This window comes from Pogoniulus pusillus, chromosome 15 (genome assembly GCF_015220805.1).
Source record: "Pogoniulus pusillus isolate bPogPus1 chromosome 15, bPogPus1.pri, whole genome shotgun sequence".
Lineage (NCBI taxonomy): Eukaryota > Metazoa > Chordata > Aves > Piciformes > Lybiidae > Pogoniulus > Pogoniulus pusillus.
In genome coordinates this window covers 393,477-410,215 of record NC_087278.1, presented here as the reverse complement: position 1 = coordinate 410,215, position 16,739 = coordinate 393,477, and the positions used below count along the sequence as shown (strand labels likewise).

The 16,739-nt window shown below is 57.5% G+C and overlaps 1 long non-coding RNA gene across 1 annotated transcript; it reads right to left on the bottom strand.

Moving 5' to 3' along the window:
• Window positions 1–2,224: 2,224 nt before the first annotated feature.
• Window positions 2,225–16,484, bottom strand: LOC135181513 (uncharacterized). Its single transcript, XR_010304898.1, has 3 exons — window positions 16,302–16,484; window positions 13,290–13,483; window positions 2,225–3,825 (listed from the first exon to the last, which is right to left on the bottom strand). It is a non-coding gene; the product is annotated as an uncharacterized LOC135181513 (long non-coding RNA).
• Between the last annotated feature and the right edge of the window lie 255 nt (window positions 16,485–16,739).

The window sequence follows — 16,739 nt, the reverse complement described above, 5'->3', positions numbered from 1 at the left end:
CGCGGGGACTTGGCTGTGCCGCTAGAGATCTGCCAGGAGGCTCTCAGCTCCAGCTCCGTTCATTTCTCCGCAGCTGAGGGCTCTTGGAGTTCAGGTCCTCAAGGTTTCAGGGCCTGGAGGGCCCATCGGGCCGGGCTGCCTGGGCTCTGGTGCATCAGCTCCCATCTGGACATTCTCCTTCTAGTGCCAGGACAAGGGACAATGGCTTCGAGATGGAGGAGGGGAGATTGAGACTGGAGAGAAGGAAGAAATTCTTGGCAGTGAGAGTGGGCAGACACTGGCACAGGCTGCCCAGGGAGGCTGTGGATGGTCCCTCCCTGGAGGGTGTCCAAGGCCAGGCTGGACAAGGCCCTGAGCAGCCTGGGCTGGTGGAGGTGCCCCTGCCCATGGCAGGGACTGGCACTGGAGAGCTTGTGGGGTCCCTTCCAACCCAACCCACTCTCTGGTTCCATGAGTCGATGCTCTGAGTGCTGGCTGATGGTTCCTGCTCTCCATTCTCATGACAGTTATTTAACAAACAGGAGCAAGAAACTGGGACCCCACCTGGGTCCACTCTGGTGCCTGCTGAGTGAGACCCTGAAGCCCTGCAGGCCCTGAGGTGGTGGCCCTGGGCACTGTAAATTCTCAGCCCTGTGGCGCAGGGATGAGGAACATCACTAACAGACACTGCAGAGGAGATTTGGCTTCAAGGGAGATTTGGAATTCTCACAGCGTTTCCATGTTCAGTGCTGCAGCTCTCAGCAAAACCAAAGCCCTTTTTCCTCCAACACAGGCCCTCTGCAGCTGTGTGCTGGCAACCCTCTGTGCTGGAATGGAGCTGCAGCAGTGAGGAGCTGGCAGTTCAGGCTGGCTCCTGGCAGCACCCTGCCCCAGCCTGGCTGCTGCTGCAGCCCTGACTCCCCTGCATGTGCAGCAGAGTGGCTGCCAGCACAGGCACAGTCCTGGCCAGCACAGCTGAGGGGGCAAAGCAGAGAAGAAATTGCTGTAAAGCTCCTTACTGTCTGGCACGGTCCTGAAGCTGACTTCAGCAGTGCTGCCAAGGCTCCCAGGAGCACTCAGGGAGGTTGTTGTCCTGACTCTGTGTGTTGGGAAACCACTGCTCACTCGGTGTGCCTCAGGCTGTTTCAGAGGGTGAGGGCATGGAGCCTTCAGGTCCTGCCAGCACATCACTGCTCCCTGCACTCAGAGCTTTGTCCTCCACAGGCCTCTCACCTGCTGCCCTGCTGAGACCACACCTGGAATACTGAATCCAGTCCTGGGCTCCCCAGTTCGAGAGACAGGGATCTGCAGGAGAGAGTCTAGCAGAGAGGAGGAGGATGAAGGGACAGGGGCATGCAGCAGATGTGCTTGCAAGCAGAAGAAAGAGGGCAGCAAAAGGACACCTCACTGTAGTCCGCAGCACTCAAAGAGTGGGTTGGAAGAGGCCTTAGAGATCATCCAGATACAATCTCCTGCCCAGTGTCTCCCCACCAGCACCGTCCAGAATTTCTTCCCGATCTCCAGTCTCAGCCTCCCCTCTCCAAGCTCAAATCCATTGTCCCTTGTCCTTTCACTCTCTGCTCTTGTCAGAAGTCCCTCCCCAGCTCTCCTGCAGCCCCTGCGGGTACTGGAAGGTTGCTCTAAGGTCTCCCTGGAGCCTCCTCTTCCCCAGGCTGAGCAGCCCCAGGTTAGCTCCAGCTTAGAGTGATCTGCAGTCAGTGTAGACCACTATGACCCAAAGCTTTTATCAATGGGATGCTGACCAGAGCCACTCCCTGTGCTGCAGCTCCATACTGGACACAGATGCTCCTGCTCTGCAAAGTCAGCTCATTCCCAAAGCCAGGCTGAGCAGGAACAGGCTGCTCATAGAGAGGTCCTGGATGCCTCCTTCCTGGGGGTGATCAGGGCCAAGTTGGGCTTGGCCTGGAGCATCCTGGTCTAGTGGGAGGTGTCCCTGCCCTTGGCAGGAGGTTGGTGTGGATGATCTCTGAGGTCCCTGCCATCTTGAGCCATCCTGTGAAATCCTGGGAGGTCCAGTGGGAGAACAACAGACCAGAGGGCTTGACCCACTTGCCAGAGAAGGCAGTGGCAGGAACTGGCTCTTTCCACTGAAATGTGAGCTAATCACTTCCTTGTCTGCAGCTTACATCTGTCCCCGAAGCCCAATTAGTGTTCCTCAGCAACGGGAAACATCCTGATTGACAACCAGGCTGGCTTGGGCTGAGGCTTCAAAGTGCTGCCTCCACCACGTGCTGCAGGGTTATTTTTACCCTGCTCACAGCATTCACAGCAGAGCCTTTGGATCCAGAGTAAAATTAATCAACAGCAACAACAAAGAAGCTATCAGCAGAGTGATGCCTTTCTGGGGAAACAGGGGACAGGAGCTCCGCTCCATCTCTGTGACCTGTGGCAGTGGCAGTCTTGCCCATCATAACTCCCAAGGGGCTGCTCAACAGGTAGTGCAAGAGGTCATAAACTAAAGAGAGGGAGGAGTGAAGGTAAATAATTTGTAGGTGACTTGTGAGGGTGAGCAGACACTGGCACAGGCTGCCCAGGGAGGCTGTGGCTGCCCCCTCCCTGGAGGTGTTCCAGGTCAGGCTGGATGAGCTTTGAACAGCCTGTGCTGGTGGGAGGTGTCTCTGCCCATGGCAGGGGCTGGCACAGGATGAGCTTTGAGTCCTTTCCAAGCCATCCCATCCTGTGGCTCTATGAACCTGCTGCTGTGTGCACACTCCTGTGGTTGATTCTATGATTCTGTGAAGTTTCTCTCCTCCAATGGTTTTCTATCAACACCTGGAATGGAAGCTGCAGCTCCAGGTGTCACAAACACAAAACACTCAAAGGGCTCCTCTGCTCCAGCCTCCTGCCATGCCCAGGGACACCTCTCAGCTACACTCAGCTGCTCAAGGCCTCATCCAGCCTGCCCTGCAACACGCCAGGCAGGAGGCAGCCACAGCCTCCCTGGGAAGGTGAGCTCAGGCTCTCGGACAGTGCACTTAGGGACTGTCACCACCATCTGCTTTCCAAGAGCAAACCTTTCTGCCACTGGATTCACCTCCTCCTCGACACAGCCCCCACTAGGTGGCTGATTGTCACCCCTGGCCTTCGCGCTGCCCGAGCCATGAGCTGTGCTCCTCTGGCCACCTGACTGCTCTCCTCTGCCTCGCTGCTTCATGCTTCCTTGGCACTGCTCTGGAATTCCAGGGCTGGAAGCGTCGATCCCTCAGGCTCCTTCTGCCGCAGCCTGCTCCGCGCTGCCTGCGGCAGACCCTGCAGTGCCCAGAGACCAGGGGACCCTCACACAACAGCCAAGGTCACCCAGGCACCACAGCAGACATCGTGGAGCTGCAATCCTTCCTCTCTCAACCAGCTGACCCAGGGCTTGGCTTAACTGATCAACACTCACCAAGTATGAAATGGCCCTAATGGGCTGGCTGGGGAGTTAATGAGGCAGCACATTCCTCTGGAAGGGATCAGCAGCTTGGCTGAGGCTTTGGCTCCCGTGCCAAGCCCTGCACGTCCAGGCCAAGAATGCTCGCTGCTGCTGGAGCCCCTCTGCAGCACGACACGGTCTGATCTCCAGGCAGCAGCCTCTTTGCTTCCTGAGTTCTGGTCCTTTCTTACAATAAAAAGCAAAGGTTTTAGCTGTTTGGCCTCAATTAGCTCAAGGCCTTGCTCTGCCTGGGGCTGACTCCTGATCTCTGCTGCTCTTCGTGCAGTCACGGGGCCTCATCTCCTTGCTCTGTGGCTTCCAGACCCCAGGATGTTCCGACAGGCTTCTCCCGAAGCCGTATGTTCTGCAGCTCCTTGGAAAGAGCTTGGAGCCAGGCAGGAGTTGGCTTCTCCCTAGGAACAAGGGAGAGGAAGAGAGGAAATGGCCTCAAGTTGCACCAGGGGAGGTTTAGGTTGGACATCAGAAAAACCTTCTTGACTGAAAGGGTTCTCAAAGCCTGGCACAGGCTGCCTCGGGAGGTGGCTGAATGCCCATCCCTGGAGGCAGAGCTGTGGTGCTGAGGGCCACGGGTTAGCCCCAGCCTTGGCAGGGTTAGGGAATGGTTTAACTTAGTCTTTGAGGCCTGAGAGGATTCTGTGATCCTGTAGAAAGGTCTCAGGCTCTGCTGTCCATGCTTCCAACTTTCATGCACATATAAACATTGAACTATCAAAGCAGCACAGCAACACTCAGGTTTGTGAAATGTGGGCTCAGCACCACCCCAAGATGTGCTTTTTGTTGCTGTGCCACTCTCTTCTCTGGCAGAAGTCCTTTGCTTTCCTACCAGCCCACCATGGTGTCTGCCAGCCCAGCAGCAGCTCTTGGCTTGTGCAGATGTTGATTGTTTAGCAGCAACGCTAACTGCAGCGGCTGCGGGGCCAGGGAAAGCCCTTCTGGGGGTACATCAGAGCACAACACCCCACACCCAGCACTGCCTGGGGCTGCACACAGCACTGGTGCTGTGCTCATGATCCTAGGAGGAATAATCCCTTGAAAATTAATTGCCACTAGACATTAATAAGCACTTTGTTAATTAATCCAGTAAGCCAATTAGGCCCAAGGTGAACTCGAGGGCAATCAACTCCACAGACAGTGTGAGCCCAGCCCTACAAGTGCATATTAAGAAGCCTGGGTTTGAGCCTGGGGAGCCTGTGGGGTTGGCAAGTGCCCGTGCCCAGACCAGGGCAGGAGCAGCCAGCACCACCCACGGCTGAGCTGTGTCTGCAGAGCAGCTGCTCCAGGCAGCATCTGAGACCTTGCCAGCCTGTAACCACAGCTTCTCCCAGCAAAGCAAATCAAGGACAACAAAAAGTCAGAGTCACAAAGCTGGCTTGGCAGAGCCTCTGAGGTCACCCACTCCAACCATCAACCCAGCACCTCCACAGCCACCAAACCATGGCCACACGGTTCTGGAGCACCTGCAGGTATGGGGGGACTCCACCTTCTCCCTGGGCAGCCTGTGCCAGCCCCTGACCACTCTTGCACCAAAGAAATTGTTCCTCCTCATCTCCAAACTAACCCTCCCCTGGCACAGTTTCAGGCCATTTCCTCTCCTTCTGTCACTTGAGGCTGAAGAGCAGAGCCCAACCCTCCTTCACTGCAACCTCCTCTCAGGGAGCTGCAGAGAGCAATGAGGTCTCCCTCAGCCTCCTCTTCCCCACACTGCTCGCCCCCAGCTCCCTCAGCTGCTCCTCCAGCCCTGTTCTCCAGACCCTGCCCCAGCTGTGTTGCCCTTTTCTGGACCTGCTCCAGCCCCTCAGTGTCCTTGGAGCGAGGGATGAAGCTGACCCCAGGCTGTGGCCTCTCCAGTGCTGGGTGCATAGAGCCAGCCCGTGCTGGGTTCTGGCCACACCAACAGAGCCAGGCTCCCTTTCCCACTGGGAGCACGGAGTGCAGAGCAGCATCCATGGGAAAGCAAAGCCTGGGGAGTTAACAGGCCTGGAAATGCACAGGATGCAAATGAGGAGCCAAGCACCCTGTGAAGAAGGAGCAGCTGCCAGGCTGGGGCATACTCCCCTGGGATCACTTTAGTACCGAGTGCTGGATCACTCCTCTGCAGCCACCCCCTTCGTGCTGCTCCTAACAGAGAGCTCAGCTGCACTGCAGCCACTGCAGCCCCTTCCTTTCCGTCATCACAGCACGGCTCAGGCTGGCAGGGAGCTCAGAGCTCCTCTGCTCCAGCCTCCTGCCATGCCCAGGGACACCTCTCACCTACACTCAGCTGCTCAAGGCCTCATCCAGCCTGGCCTGCAACACCCCCAGCAAGGAGGCAGCCACAGCCTCCATGGGCAGTCTTTGCTTCATGTGCTGATTGCTCCACAGGCCTCCTCCCATGCTCACATTTAAGTGAGCAGCTGCATGCCTACGTTTTAGCATCCTAGACCTGTTTGAGTGGGAGGAGGCCTGGGATGGCGTCTGGAGGACACTGGCAGGTGTCGTCCAAAGCTCCACTCCAGAGAAGCAGTTTCCAGTTCCCCTGCTGGATGTGCTGACAAATCACAGAACTATTCAGATTGGCAAAGCCCTCCAAGATCACCCAGTCCCACCACCAGCCCAGCACCACCATGGCCACTAAACCACGGCCCCAAGTGCCGTGGCCACACCTTTCTGGAACACCTCCAGGGATGGGGATTCCATCACCTCCCTGGGCAGCCTTTCCCAGTCCCTGACCACTCCTGCAGCACAGAAGTTGTTCCTAACATCCAACCTAATCTTCCCCTGGCACAGCTGCTCTCAGGGCTTTGAGTCTACAACAGGATTTAAACTTCTGCATCCTCCTTTGCCTCCTGCATGCTGCTGTGGCTGAGAGCAGCCATCACCCACCCGCACACAGCCCTGCACAGAGGGCACCGATGGGAAGCAGCACTTGGCACAGCCGTTCTTGGCTGGCTTTCTGCAGCAGGGCAGCTCCTGAGTGGGCCTCATCTCCCCTGCCATTGCTGGCAGCAGGGAGCCTGCTCTGGTGGGTGCTGGCTGGGCTGCAGAGCCTTCGGCGCCTTAATTGCATATTTGATATTCATGAGATAAATTAATTAGCTGCTTATTCCAGCCCTGAATAGCCTGGATTCAAATAAAGCTGTCAGCTGTGAGATATGGGAGAGGTGTCTGTGTTAAAAATAGCTCCTGAGGTGTAAATCTATCAGTCTGCTACTACCAGATCTCATTTAGCTCTGCCCTCAGCCAGGAGTTGCCTGGAGACTGCCTAATAACAAACCCACTCCAGATATTCTTCCCTGCTCTTTTGTTTTGCCTTTTCTCTTGGCATGGAGATTTCACCCCTCCAGCCTTGGTACAGAAGAGCTGTGAGAGCTGCCCAGTGTGGCACTCATCTCTGCAACCCCTCATCTAAATGATGGATGGCCAAAATCAAACCAAATCAAACCAATGCTGTGGCTTGTACTTCAGGTAGGACTAAAACTGGTGCTGCTTTAAGCCACTTTGATGGAATCATGGAGCCACAAAGTGGGTCAGGTTGGCAGAGCCCTCAGAGCTCAGCTGCTCCAGCCTCCTGCCATGCCCAGGGACACCTCTCACCTACACTCAGCTGCTCAGGGCCTCACCCAGCCTGGCCTGCAACACCCCCAGCAAGGAGGCAGCCACAGCCTCCCTGGGCAGCCTGGGCCAGGCTCTCACCACCCTCACACTCAACAGCTTCTGCCTCAGCTCCACTCTCAGCCTGCTCTGCCTCAGCTCCAAACCATTGCCCCTTGGCCTGCCTCACATCCCCTCAGCACAGCTCCCTCTGCAGCCTTCCTGCAGGCTGCCTTCAGCTCTTGGCAGCAGCTCTGAGGTGCCCTGGAGCCTTCTCCTCTGCAGGCTGCACCCCCCCAGCTCCCTCAGCCTGTGCTTACAGCAGAGCTGCTCCAGCCCTGGCAGCACCTTTGTGGTCCTCCTCATGGGTTTTGATCCTTCACAGAGGTGATCCTGACCACCAGCAGGAGCTCCTCATAACGGAAGAAAACAACCAGACTTGGAGCAGCAGGACAGCAGGCTTGGGGCACAAAGGGATCACAGAATCTCTCTGGTTGGAAGAGACCTTCAAGATCATCCAGCTCAGCCTTGGCCCCAGCACTGCCAGGTCACCACCAAACCCTGTCCTGAGGTGCTGATGAAGGTGTTCCCTGGCAGCAGCAGTGGCTGAGCCATGTCTTGGAGAGCAGCTGCACAGCCTCTGAGAGCTTTGCAGTTCTGACAGTGCAGAGGAAGAGTAACCCAGCTCTCAGTGTGCTGCCCTCCCCTGCCAGCAAGCACGGCTCAGCTGCTGGCACTGCAAACCAACGGGCACCCCATGGCACACTGGCACTGCCAGGGGTTCTCTCTGCACAGAGATCAGTCTGGGGGCTGAGGGCAGAGGGGCCACAGGTTTCTGACTCTGGGCTGTGCAGCACAGGGCTGCACAGGGAGCTGCTGCTCCCACCAGCCTGCCGAGCAGGGCTGCTGCTGGCTGGCAATGCCCTGGAGCAGGGCAGGCAAGGTGAAGTCAGGTCCAGTCCCAGTCTCCAGCAAGATTTACAGCAGTAGAAAATGGGAATGCACAGGTCCTGCTCCTCACCATCCTCACTTTCCCTTCAGGAAAGGACAAAAGGAAAGGACCTCTTGGGATCAGTTCAGGCACACAGCAGAAGAGTTCTGCCTTACCCAATGCCTCCTCCAAGGGCAAGGGAGACCAAGAGGAAAACCCACTTACTGACCTGCCAAGGGCTTCTGGTCACAGCTTGTTTGGGAGATAAAGCATAGGGAAGAAGGTGCAGTGAGGCAGAGGACAAATATGTGGCCCCTTCTGGCTGGAAACAAGTGGAAATGACCAGAAGGGGGATGGGGGTGGAGAGAGCAGAGTTCAGACTGCAGCGGGAAAGCTACAGAAATCCATCGCAGAGCTGCAGCTGCGCAGCGTCCTGCAGCAGCAGGTGTGAGGAGACGCAGGTCGGCTGCGCGGGGCAGGAGGGAGCCCTGCTGAGCTGCGGGGAAACAGAGAGGCTGGCGTGGCTGCCGCAGGGGCCAGCAGCGTCCGTGGGGCCGATGGAACCTGCTAGGGGCAGCAGCTCTGCGCTCAGCCTGCCCCGCTGGGTGCCTGGCTGCTCTCGGCTCTCCACGGAACACCACTTGCAGGTCTAGGTGAGAGGTGACCCTGGCCAAGGTGGGGAGGCTGGAGGGGATGAGCTGTGAGCCATTCTGCAACGAGCCTATGAGTGTCAGAGGAGATAATGGGATGCCGCTGGCACCATCAAATATTCAACACTGTGAACAAAGTTCTTCCTAAAAGGGCGGCAGAGGCAGCACTTCATTAGAGCTAAAGCAGCCTGCTGCACTGATTTAATTTCCCAGCGAACTGCCATTCAGTCATTTGATGACTGGCTAACAACAACGAAGGATCCACAGCCCAGGGGCTGCTGCTTCAGGAGAAGAAGCTTCTGCCCTGCTAGGTGCACACAAACAGGATTAGGGATTAGAAATGCTCCCACCTGCACTGCCAGTCCTACCACCCTGCCTGCATCCTGGTGAGTCCTTTCTGCATCTGCACCTTCAGAAGGCAGCTCTTGGACATCAGGAGGAAGTTCTGCACAGTGAGAGTGGGGCACTGGCACAGGCTGCCCAGGGATGGTGTGGAGGCCCTGTCCCTGTAGGCATTCGAGACCAGGCTGGATGTGTCCCTGTGCAGCCTGCTCTAGCTGGAGGTGTCCCTGCTGCCTGCAGGGGGTTGGAACTGGAGGACTCTTCCGACCCAACCCATTCTGTGGCTCTATGCATCTATGAGGATGAAGGCAGCAGGCTGGGCAGAGCTGCTTGTGCTCTCCTCCCACAGTCACACGGCTGCAGGCCCACTCTTTGGGCAAGCTCACCAGCCTGGGCTGATCCACCCAGAAGAAGAGCTGGGCAGGATGAGATGGAGCAGTTTGCCCAAAGCCAGGCAGGGCTGTGAACACAGCCTGCGCCTGCTGCCAGCCCCATGCCCAGAGCCCACGCTCCAGGAAATGTCCCTTCCAGGGAAGGAGCTGACATTTGCACCAGGCAGATCCTTGCCTTACCTGCAGGCATTTGCTACAGGGAGGAGGTTCTGCTCTCTGCAGGAGGCTGCCTGGCCTGGTTTCCATCTGAGCATCCAGAGCCATGTGGGCACCACGTGTCAGCAGCACTCCGAACGTCAGTGCTCATCCCTGCAGAGCACAGCTCCGTGGTCAGAGCAGGACAGACAAGCAGAAGGGGCCTGTCATGTCCTCGGGCTCCTTAAGTCCTGATCCATATTGGCAAAGCAAGGCTAAGGCTGCTCCTGAATAATTACATCTTCTGCCTGCCACCCCCATGCAGCATCATGGAGCCATGGAGAGCGGAGGAGCCTCCGAGATCACCGAACACAGGCACAGCACTGCTCAGCCCAAGGGCAGGACTGCTCACCAGCAGGGCTGGTAGCTACCCAGAAGCTGGAGGCATGTCACAGAATCACAGCATGGTGGGGCTGGAAGGGACCTCTGAAGGTCATCTGGTCATAGAGCTTGGGTTGGAAGGGATCTCTAAAGGTCATCTAGTCCAAACCCTGCCATGTGCAGGCACATCTCCAACTAGATCTGGTTCAAAGCCCTGTCCATAGCATCCCAGAAGGGTTCATGTGGGAAGCAACCTTCAAAGTCCAAGCCCTGCAGCCAGTAGGGATGTCTGCAACCTGAGCAGCTTGCTCAGAGCCCCGAACAGCCTGACCTGGCAGAGCAGCAGCAGCACCCTGACCACAGAGGCACAGCACCTGGTTCGGCAGGCTCAGGACCTGCCTTCCAGCTGCCTCATTGCTGCCAGAGAGGCAAAGCAATACTTCACTGCCCCACGGACACAGGGCGGGTCACAGGAAGCCTTTCACTTCATCCACATGGAAGCTGTGACTGAGGATAAATTGGAGAGCACAAAGATGATCCAAGGGCTGGAGCACCTCTGCTGGGTTGGAAAAGACCTTGGCGATCACCCAGCCCAACCATTCCCCAGCTCTGCCAAGGCTGGGGCACACCCCTGGCCCTCAGCACCACAGCTCTGCCGCTGGCTCACCGCCAGGTGAGGGGCTTCACCCTCTCACTTGTTCCTAGGGAGAAGAGCCCAACGCTACCTCTCCACAGCTCAGGGCTCCGTGTGCAGTGTCAGAAGCTGCCCTACGAAGGGGAAGGAGGAGGCAGCAACCAGGCTGTGCTCAGACTCCTGGACACGTGTGGGCTTACATCACACAGCTCTGCTCCCAGCAGCCTGCTGAGCGCGTCCCGAGCCGTGTCGAAGGCAGGCAGAGGAGCCAGCAGGCTCCTCATCAGTGACCTCAGCCCACGCTGCAGCCAAGCCTGCGAGGTCTGGACCCAGAACACCTCCTCCCAGCATCCAGGCCCGGAGCCTCAGACACCTCTGCTACAGAGTGAGGGGCCAGCATAGGCAACAATCCAGAAAATCCAGGCTTCGGCTGGGAGTGCTTCCCTCCTGCACCAAACCTGATGTGCTGTCCCTGGTGCAAGAACGGCCCAGCCAGCAGCAGAGGACTTCAGCAAGATTGGCAGAGATCTTCCCCTCCATGCCAGGGGAAAGCACTTCTTGCCTCTGGCATTTCCCCAGGCACATTAACTCACCTCACTTCACACTTGAAAACGGAAAGAAGAGAAAAATCCTCACCCGGGGAAAGAAGGGCAGAGGAGCTGGGAGGAAATGTTCACATCTGCACAGGAGCAGCCAAGAGTATCAACCGAGGAGAAGGAAATCAGCAACCTCCTCCCTGCCCTGCTCACCCCCTTCTCCAGCCACGAACCAGGCAGGACTTTGTGTCAGCCTGCTCCAGGTGCCAAATCTTGCACTGGCAGCCATCCAGGGGGTTTTGCTCTCCCCCAGGCAGAGGGAAACCAGGGAAATCCCCAGCAGCCTTGGGCAAGAGGGCAGGGTGAATGGTGAAACAATCCCATGAAGGCTCCAGGCTGGGGGGAAGCTGCCCAGCAGAGAAAGCCCTGTGGGTGCTGGGTGACAGCAGCTGAAGACGAACCAAGATGTGCCCAGATGGCCAAGAAGGGCAGCAGCATCCTGACCTGGATCAGCAATGGTGTGGGCAGCAGGAGCAGGGCAGTGATGGTGCTCCTGGACTGGGCACTGCTGAGGCTGCACCTTGAATCCTATGCTCAGTTCTGGGCCACTCATTCCAAGAGGGACACTGAGGGGCTGGAGCAGGTCCAGAGAAGGGCAACAAAGCTGGGGAAGGGTCTGGAGAACAGGGCTGGGGAGGAGCAGCTGAGGGAGCTGGGGGTGTGCAGTGTGGAGAAGAGGAGGCTGAGGGAGACCTCATTGCTCTCTGCAGCTCCCTGAGAGGAGGTTGGAGCAGTTGGGGCTTGGTTTCTTGTCACTGCAAGCTGCTCTTGCCTTGAGGGTAGAGGTGAAGAACAGTAGCCAGATCCCTGTAGTAGGAGTCCAGAAACCTAAGCAGAGCCACTGCTTCCCTCTTGCTGGGCTTCCATTGCCAGTGTCAAGAGTGTCCCTCGGGTCAGCAAGGTGGCCACAGAACACGCAGGGCTTTTTGTCCTGTGGCTTTGGGCCGTTCGGTGAGTCTCTCTCCAATGCAAATGCTAATCCTTGCTCTGCTTGCTCCCTGCACATTCCTGCACAGGGCAGACTGCTGCTGCCAAGTTGGTTTTTCAGTGGCTTTGCCAGAAAGCAGAAGCAGACTGAGAAGTTAACCCAAAGATTTCAGGAGGAGACCTGAGGAGCCTAAGCCTGGCGATGCTGACCACAGCTGGCACAGCCACAGGAGCCCTGGTGCTGGCATGGTATCTGTAGCTTGGCTCACTGACACTCCAAGGACCCCTCTTTCACTTGCCCTTGACCTCAGGTTTTCATTCATGAGTGTATTTTCTTTCAGAAAGATAACAAAAACGATCCCCAGCAATCTCCACTCCCCTCCCCACCTCCTCCCACTGTGTCTCTCCACCCCAGCTCCTGTGCCCCAGCTGCAGCTCCTCATGCCAACAGGACTGGGGTTCTGCTCTTTTACAAGCCCCACAGAGGCAGTTCCAGAGCTCCAACCCCTCTGGGTGCTGGTGAGGTGGAAGGCATCAGCCTGCTGTGACCCTTCCTGTGTTCCCCAGGAGCACCACTGCCATGCTGGAAGTGTGGCAGAGCCTTCAGTGCAGCAGCTCCAGCAGGCAGTTCACAGCAGGTCAGACACCAGTGCAGCCCTGGATGCTCGCAGGGCAAGAGCCTTTGCCACCTCTACCACCCTCGGGTAGCTTCTCCAGGGCGTTACCAACAGCTGGCAAACGCTGCTGGCAGAAGCCTCGCAGCACTCCTGTTCCAGCTGAGCTCTGCAGAGGAGACTGGCTCTTCCTGCCCACTCCTCACCTACTCCATTTGCCTTCCATCACTCTCCTCAGACACACACACACCCTCCCCAGCCCAGCAGGGCAGCTGAGCTCCTGCAGGAGCAGATCCAGGCAGGCATTTGGGCTCAGAGAGCTCGGAAGCCTTTCACATGCTCAGGCACTGCAGAGTCCAGAATCCTTTCCCCCAGCCCAGGTGGGCTCTAGGGATGCCAGGCTGCACTTGGGCACACAGGGCAGTCTGCAGGAGATGTTGTCAGCAGGTATGCTACAAGAGCAGGCTTCTCATCACCCTCCCTCGCCCTGCTCTGGCTGGTGGCACAGAGAGGCTGAGAGCCCCTAGAGAAGACTTCTGTCAAGTGAAGCTAAGCAGTGGTCAGCTCCCTTTGCTAATGGGCATTCAGCCTGCTGCCAGGAGCATCTCAGGTGCCAGGTCCTGAGCAGCACTCCCTGGGTGCTACACGGCCACTCAGTTTATTAACAGAGATATAGCCACTGACCTGCTCCTGAGAAGGGCTGAAGCTCTCCAAATCCACATCCTTGCTGGAGGAAGGGGTCCAAGGAGCAGAACGCAGGCTTCGGCTCCTTCCTTTTGCAGTCAAAGCCTCTTGGTCCCAGCCAGGGGCAGTGCCGGTTGCTCAGGGCAGCTGATGCTTTCCCAGCCCTCAGAACTGCAGCCATCTAGAGAAGAGGCCTTGGGGAAAGGCAACAGATTTGTAGAGCAGCACCTCCTGCCAGTTTCCCCTCCCTCCAGAGGAGCAGCACCTGCACCTCAGTGTGGTGCTGAGCGGGCTTCATGGCTTATTGTCAAGCACCACGACAGGCTGCCAGGGAGGTGGTGCATGCTCCATCCCTGGAGATGGTCTAAAGCCTGGCACCTGCGGGCAGGGTTTAAGAGAGCAGGGTGGTGTGAGGCTGATAATTGGCCCTGGTGATCCTAGGAGTCTTTTCCAGCCTTAATGATTCGGTGCAGGTTGTGTTTTCTTTGCAGAGACAAGGAGAAGCCAAGAGGCTGCAGACAGGCTCAGCTCTCCCTGCCCCTTCCAAAGCACTCCCGCGGCTGAGGGAAAGCAGTGGTCTGCCTCGGGACCCTCTCTGCCCCCACTGCTCTGAGCAGAAGCTGAGCCATTGCTTCCTTCCCCAAACCAGGGCTTGGGGCCAGCTTTCCTACAGCGCCTGTCGAGGAGACCTTTCCAGGGCCACCTCCTGCCAAGCAAGCTACCTGCTCCGGGGCAGCAGCCCCAGGTGGATGCCATTGTGCGCTTTGTGCAGCCTCCCCAGGCCTCAGCCAGCAAGAACTGAAAGGGCTCTGCTTTCTGCAGGCGGTGGAGACAGAGTGCACACAAGTCACACGCTGTCACCAGGCAGATGCAGAACTGCTGCCTGTGCAGTTTTAATTCCATGAGTGGAAGCAATTCCATGGGTCCACCTCTGCTATCTCTGAGGCTTTCACCTTGCCCAGATGCATTCTCTCCCCAGGGCCAGTCCAAGAGCTGGAACCCCACAAGCCACCTTTATTTGCTCAGCTCCCAGTGTTGTGTGCCAGCCTCAGTGGGTGCTGTGTCCCAGGGAAGCTGCTGGCAGGGAACAGCAGCAGGAGTAGGCAGAAAGCATTGGCAGTCCTGTTACAGAAATCCTGATTCAAAGGAGGTTGAGGAGGCCAACACCAATAAACCACCTCAGAGCATGAAACAGACTCTTGTGGCTATCTGAGGAGAGAAACCAGCAGCAGGCAGTGTACAAACAGACCCTTGCTGGTGGCCCTGGAGCTGAAACCCAGGCAGCAGACCGAGGGTTGGTGTGTAGGGAGGCACTGAAGCATTCTGCACCCTGGCTGTGCCCAGCTTCTGCTGCCAGCGTCCAGTGTAACAAAGGCCCTGACTGCTCAGTGCCACATCCCTGGCAGGGGCATGCAGGCTTCGTCAGCTCCATCTGCTCCCTTCTGCAGCCCCTCTTACAGGAGGCCTGCAGCAGGCAGCAGCAGCAGTCAGCCATGACCCCAGATGAGATCGCTCAGCCTGAAGCAGGCTCTTTCCAGAGGATGCTGCAATCCAAACCTGCTTGGTGTTCTCCAGCAGCTTTGCTGCCAGCAGGCCAGATCCGCTCCCAGAATCAACCCCCCCACCCTGGTGCTGTCCTGGCAGCACTGAGGGACCAGAGGTTCATGGCACGGGCTGGAAGGCACGTTAGAGCTCACCCACTGGCACCCCTGCCATGGGCAGGGACACCTCCCACTATCCCAGGTCACTCAGGGCCTCATCCAGCCTGGCCCTGAACAGCTGCAGGGAGGGGGCAGCCACACCTGTGCCAGAGTCTCCCCACATCTCTCTTGCTGCAGAGGGGTGAGAGTGGAGACCAGACTCAGGCATCAGAAGGGGTGTCAGGGGACAGGACCCTTCTACGCTCTGCCACCAGCCTACTGGGGCACCCAGGGCACACTGCTTCACTTATCTGAGCCTCAGATGCCTTCAGTGATATGAGAAAGGTAAGAGCTGGATCTTCCTGAAGGCTGCCCTGGCTGGGACAGAGGCTGTTTGCAAGAAAACTCCTCCTGCTGCATAAACATCTTGGCTGCTTGCAGCACAGGAAGCAAGCACACAGGAGGCCACTTTGCTTTGGGCTGGCTTTGGCTTCTCAGTTTTGGCAATGGAAATGCAAAGCTTTGCCCTGAAGGCCAAGGGGCAAACTAAATGCTCTTTTCTCTAAAAAGAGGGATAGTGAGAACATGACATCAGCAGTAAAATACATCTGTGCCCATCCTTGTTGACTTTTACTCATCAGAAAAGCACTTTGGCTAAAAGGCAGCACCAGAGCCACGTGCTGCTGCAGATCAGCTCCTGACCCCACAGTCTTGAGTGTCCCTGACAGCATCCTGGCCCTCACAGATGAGCGTGGTCACACAGGTGGGGGCAAAGGCAATCTGTGCTGCAAGCACACTCGGGTCCTGTGCTGAGCCAGCTGGAGACAGCAGCCAGCTGCGTCAGTGTGCACCTGTGTGAGACTCTGCCTTTAAATCACGAGCTGATGGGCCCTAAAACCCTTCTCACCATGGGCGAGGGAACCAGCCCAGCCCCTTGCCTATCTAATCTTTGTCTGAACACAGCTGTCACCAGCTTCAGGCAGGGTGGAGGCTCTGAGAAGAGACAGGAGCCCCAGGCTGCCCTCAGAGACCAAATCCCACCTTACACCACTGTTGCTGTGAGGGACATCAGAGCAGCAGCTCTAGGGACAGTGCAGGCTCAGGCAGCGGTGCACTGCAAAGCCAGCAGCAGCACTGCTGCCACCTGGACAAGAGCTGGCAAACCAGACACCTGAGCCCAGCTGCACCCACTGCTTGGACATGTCCTCATGGCTCTTCCCAGGCACACCTTGCTGGGCTGCTGTCCTGGACCTGCCAGTAGAACAGCAAATGGTATGCAGTGTGCTAAAGGCAGCTGCTTGCTCTGAGGCAGGGCAGGCACAGAAGGTGGAGGTGTTTCTCCTTCCCAGCACTAACCAGCTTCAGGACTTACGTGGGAAAGGGAAGTGTTGGTCGTTGGACATGGATCAGGTCCCTGTTTGCAAACCAGAGCAAGATCACAACTGCTGAGAGGCTGCAATGGCAGCTGCACAGACTGCAGCCTCCTCCCCGGCCCCTTCAGAAGGAGATTGCAGTGTCTGAGAGCAATCAGCTGATGGCTTCACTCCTCTTCTGCCCGATCACTGCTTCGGTTGAGACAGCTCCTAAAAATACGCGCAGCTGAGCCATCAGCTATCGCAGTGTCGTTAGGCAATGGCCAATCGGCGAGCAGGGGCGGCAGGGAGGCCTCCCCGGGGCGGGCTGCAGCCCCTGCCGCTGCGCTGCCAGGATGCGCCGCTCAGGCTGTGCAGCTGGGGCGGGAGCGCTGCAGCCCCACCGCTGGGAGCAGGAGCTTCGCAAACTCCTTGAGACAGAAGGATCACAGAGTGGC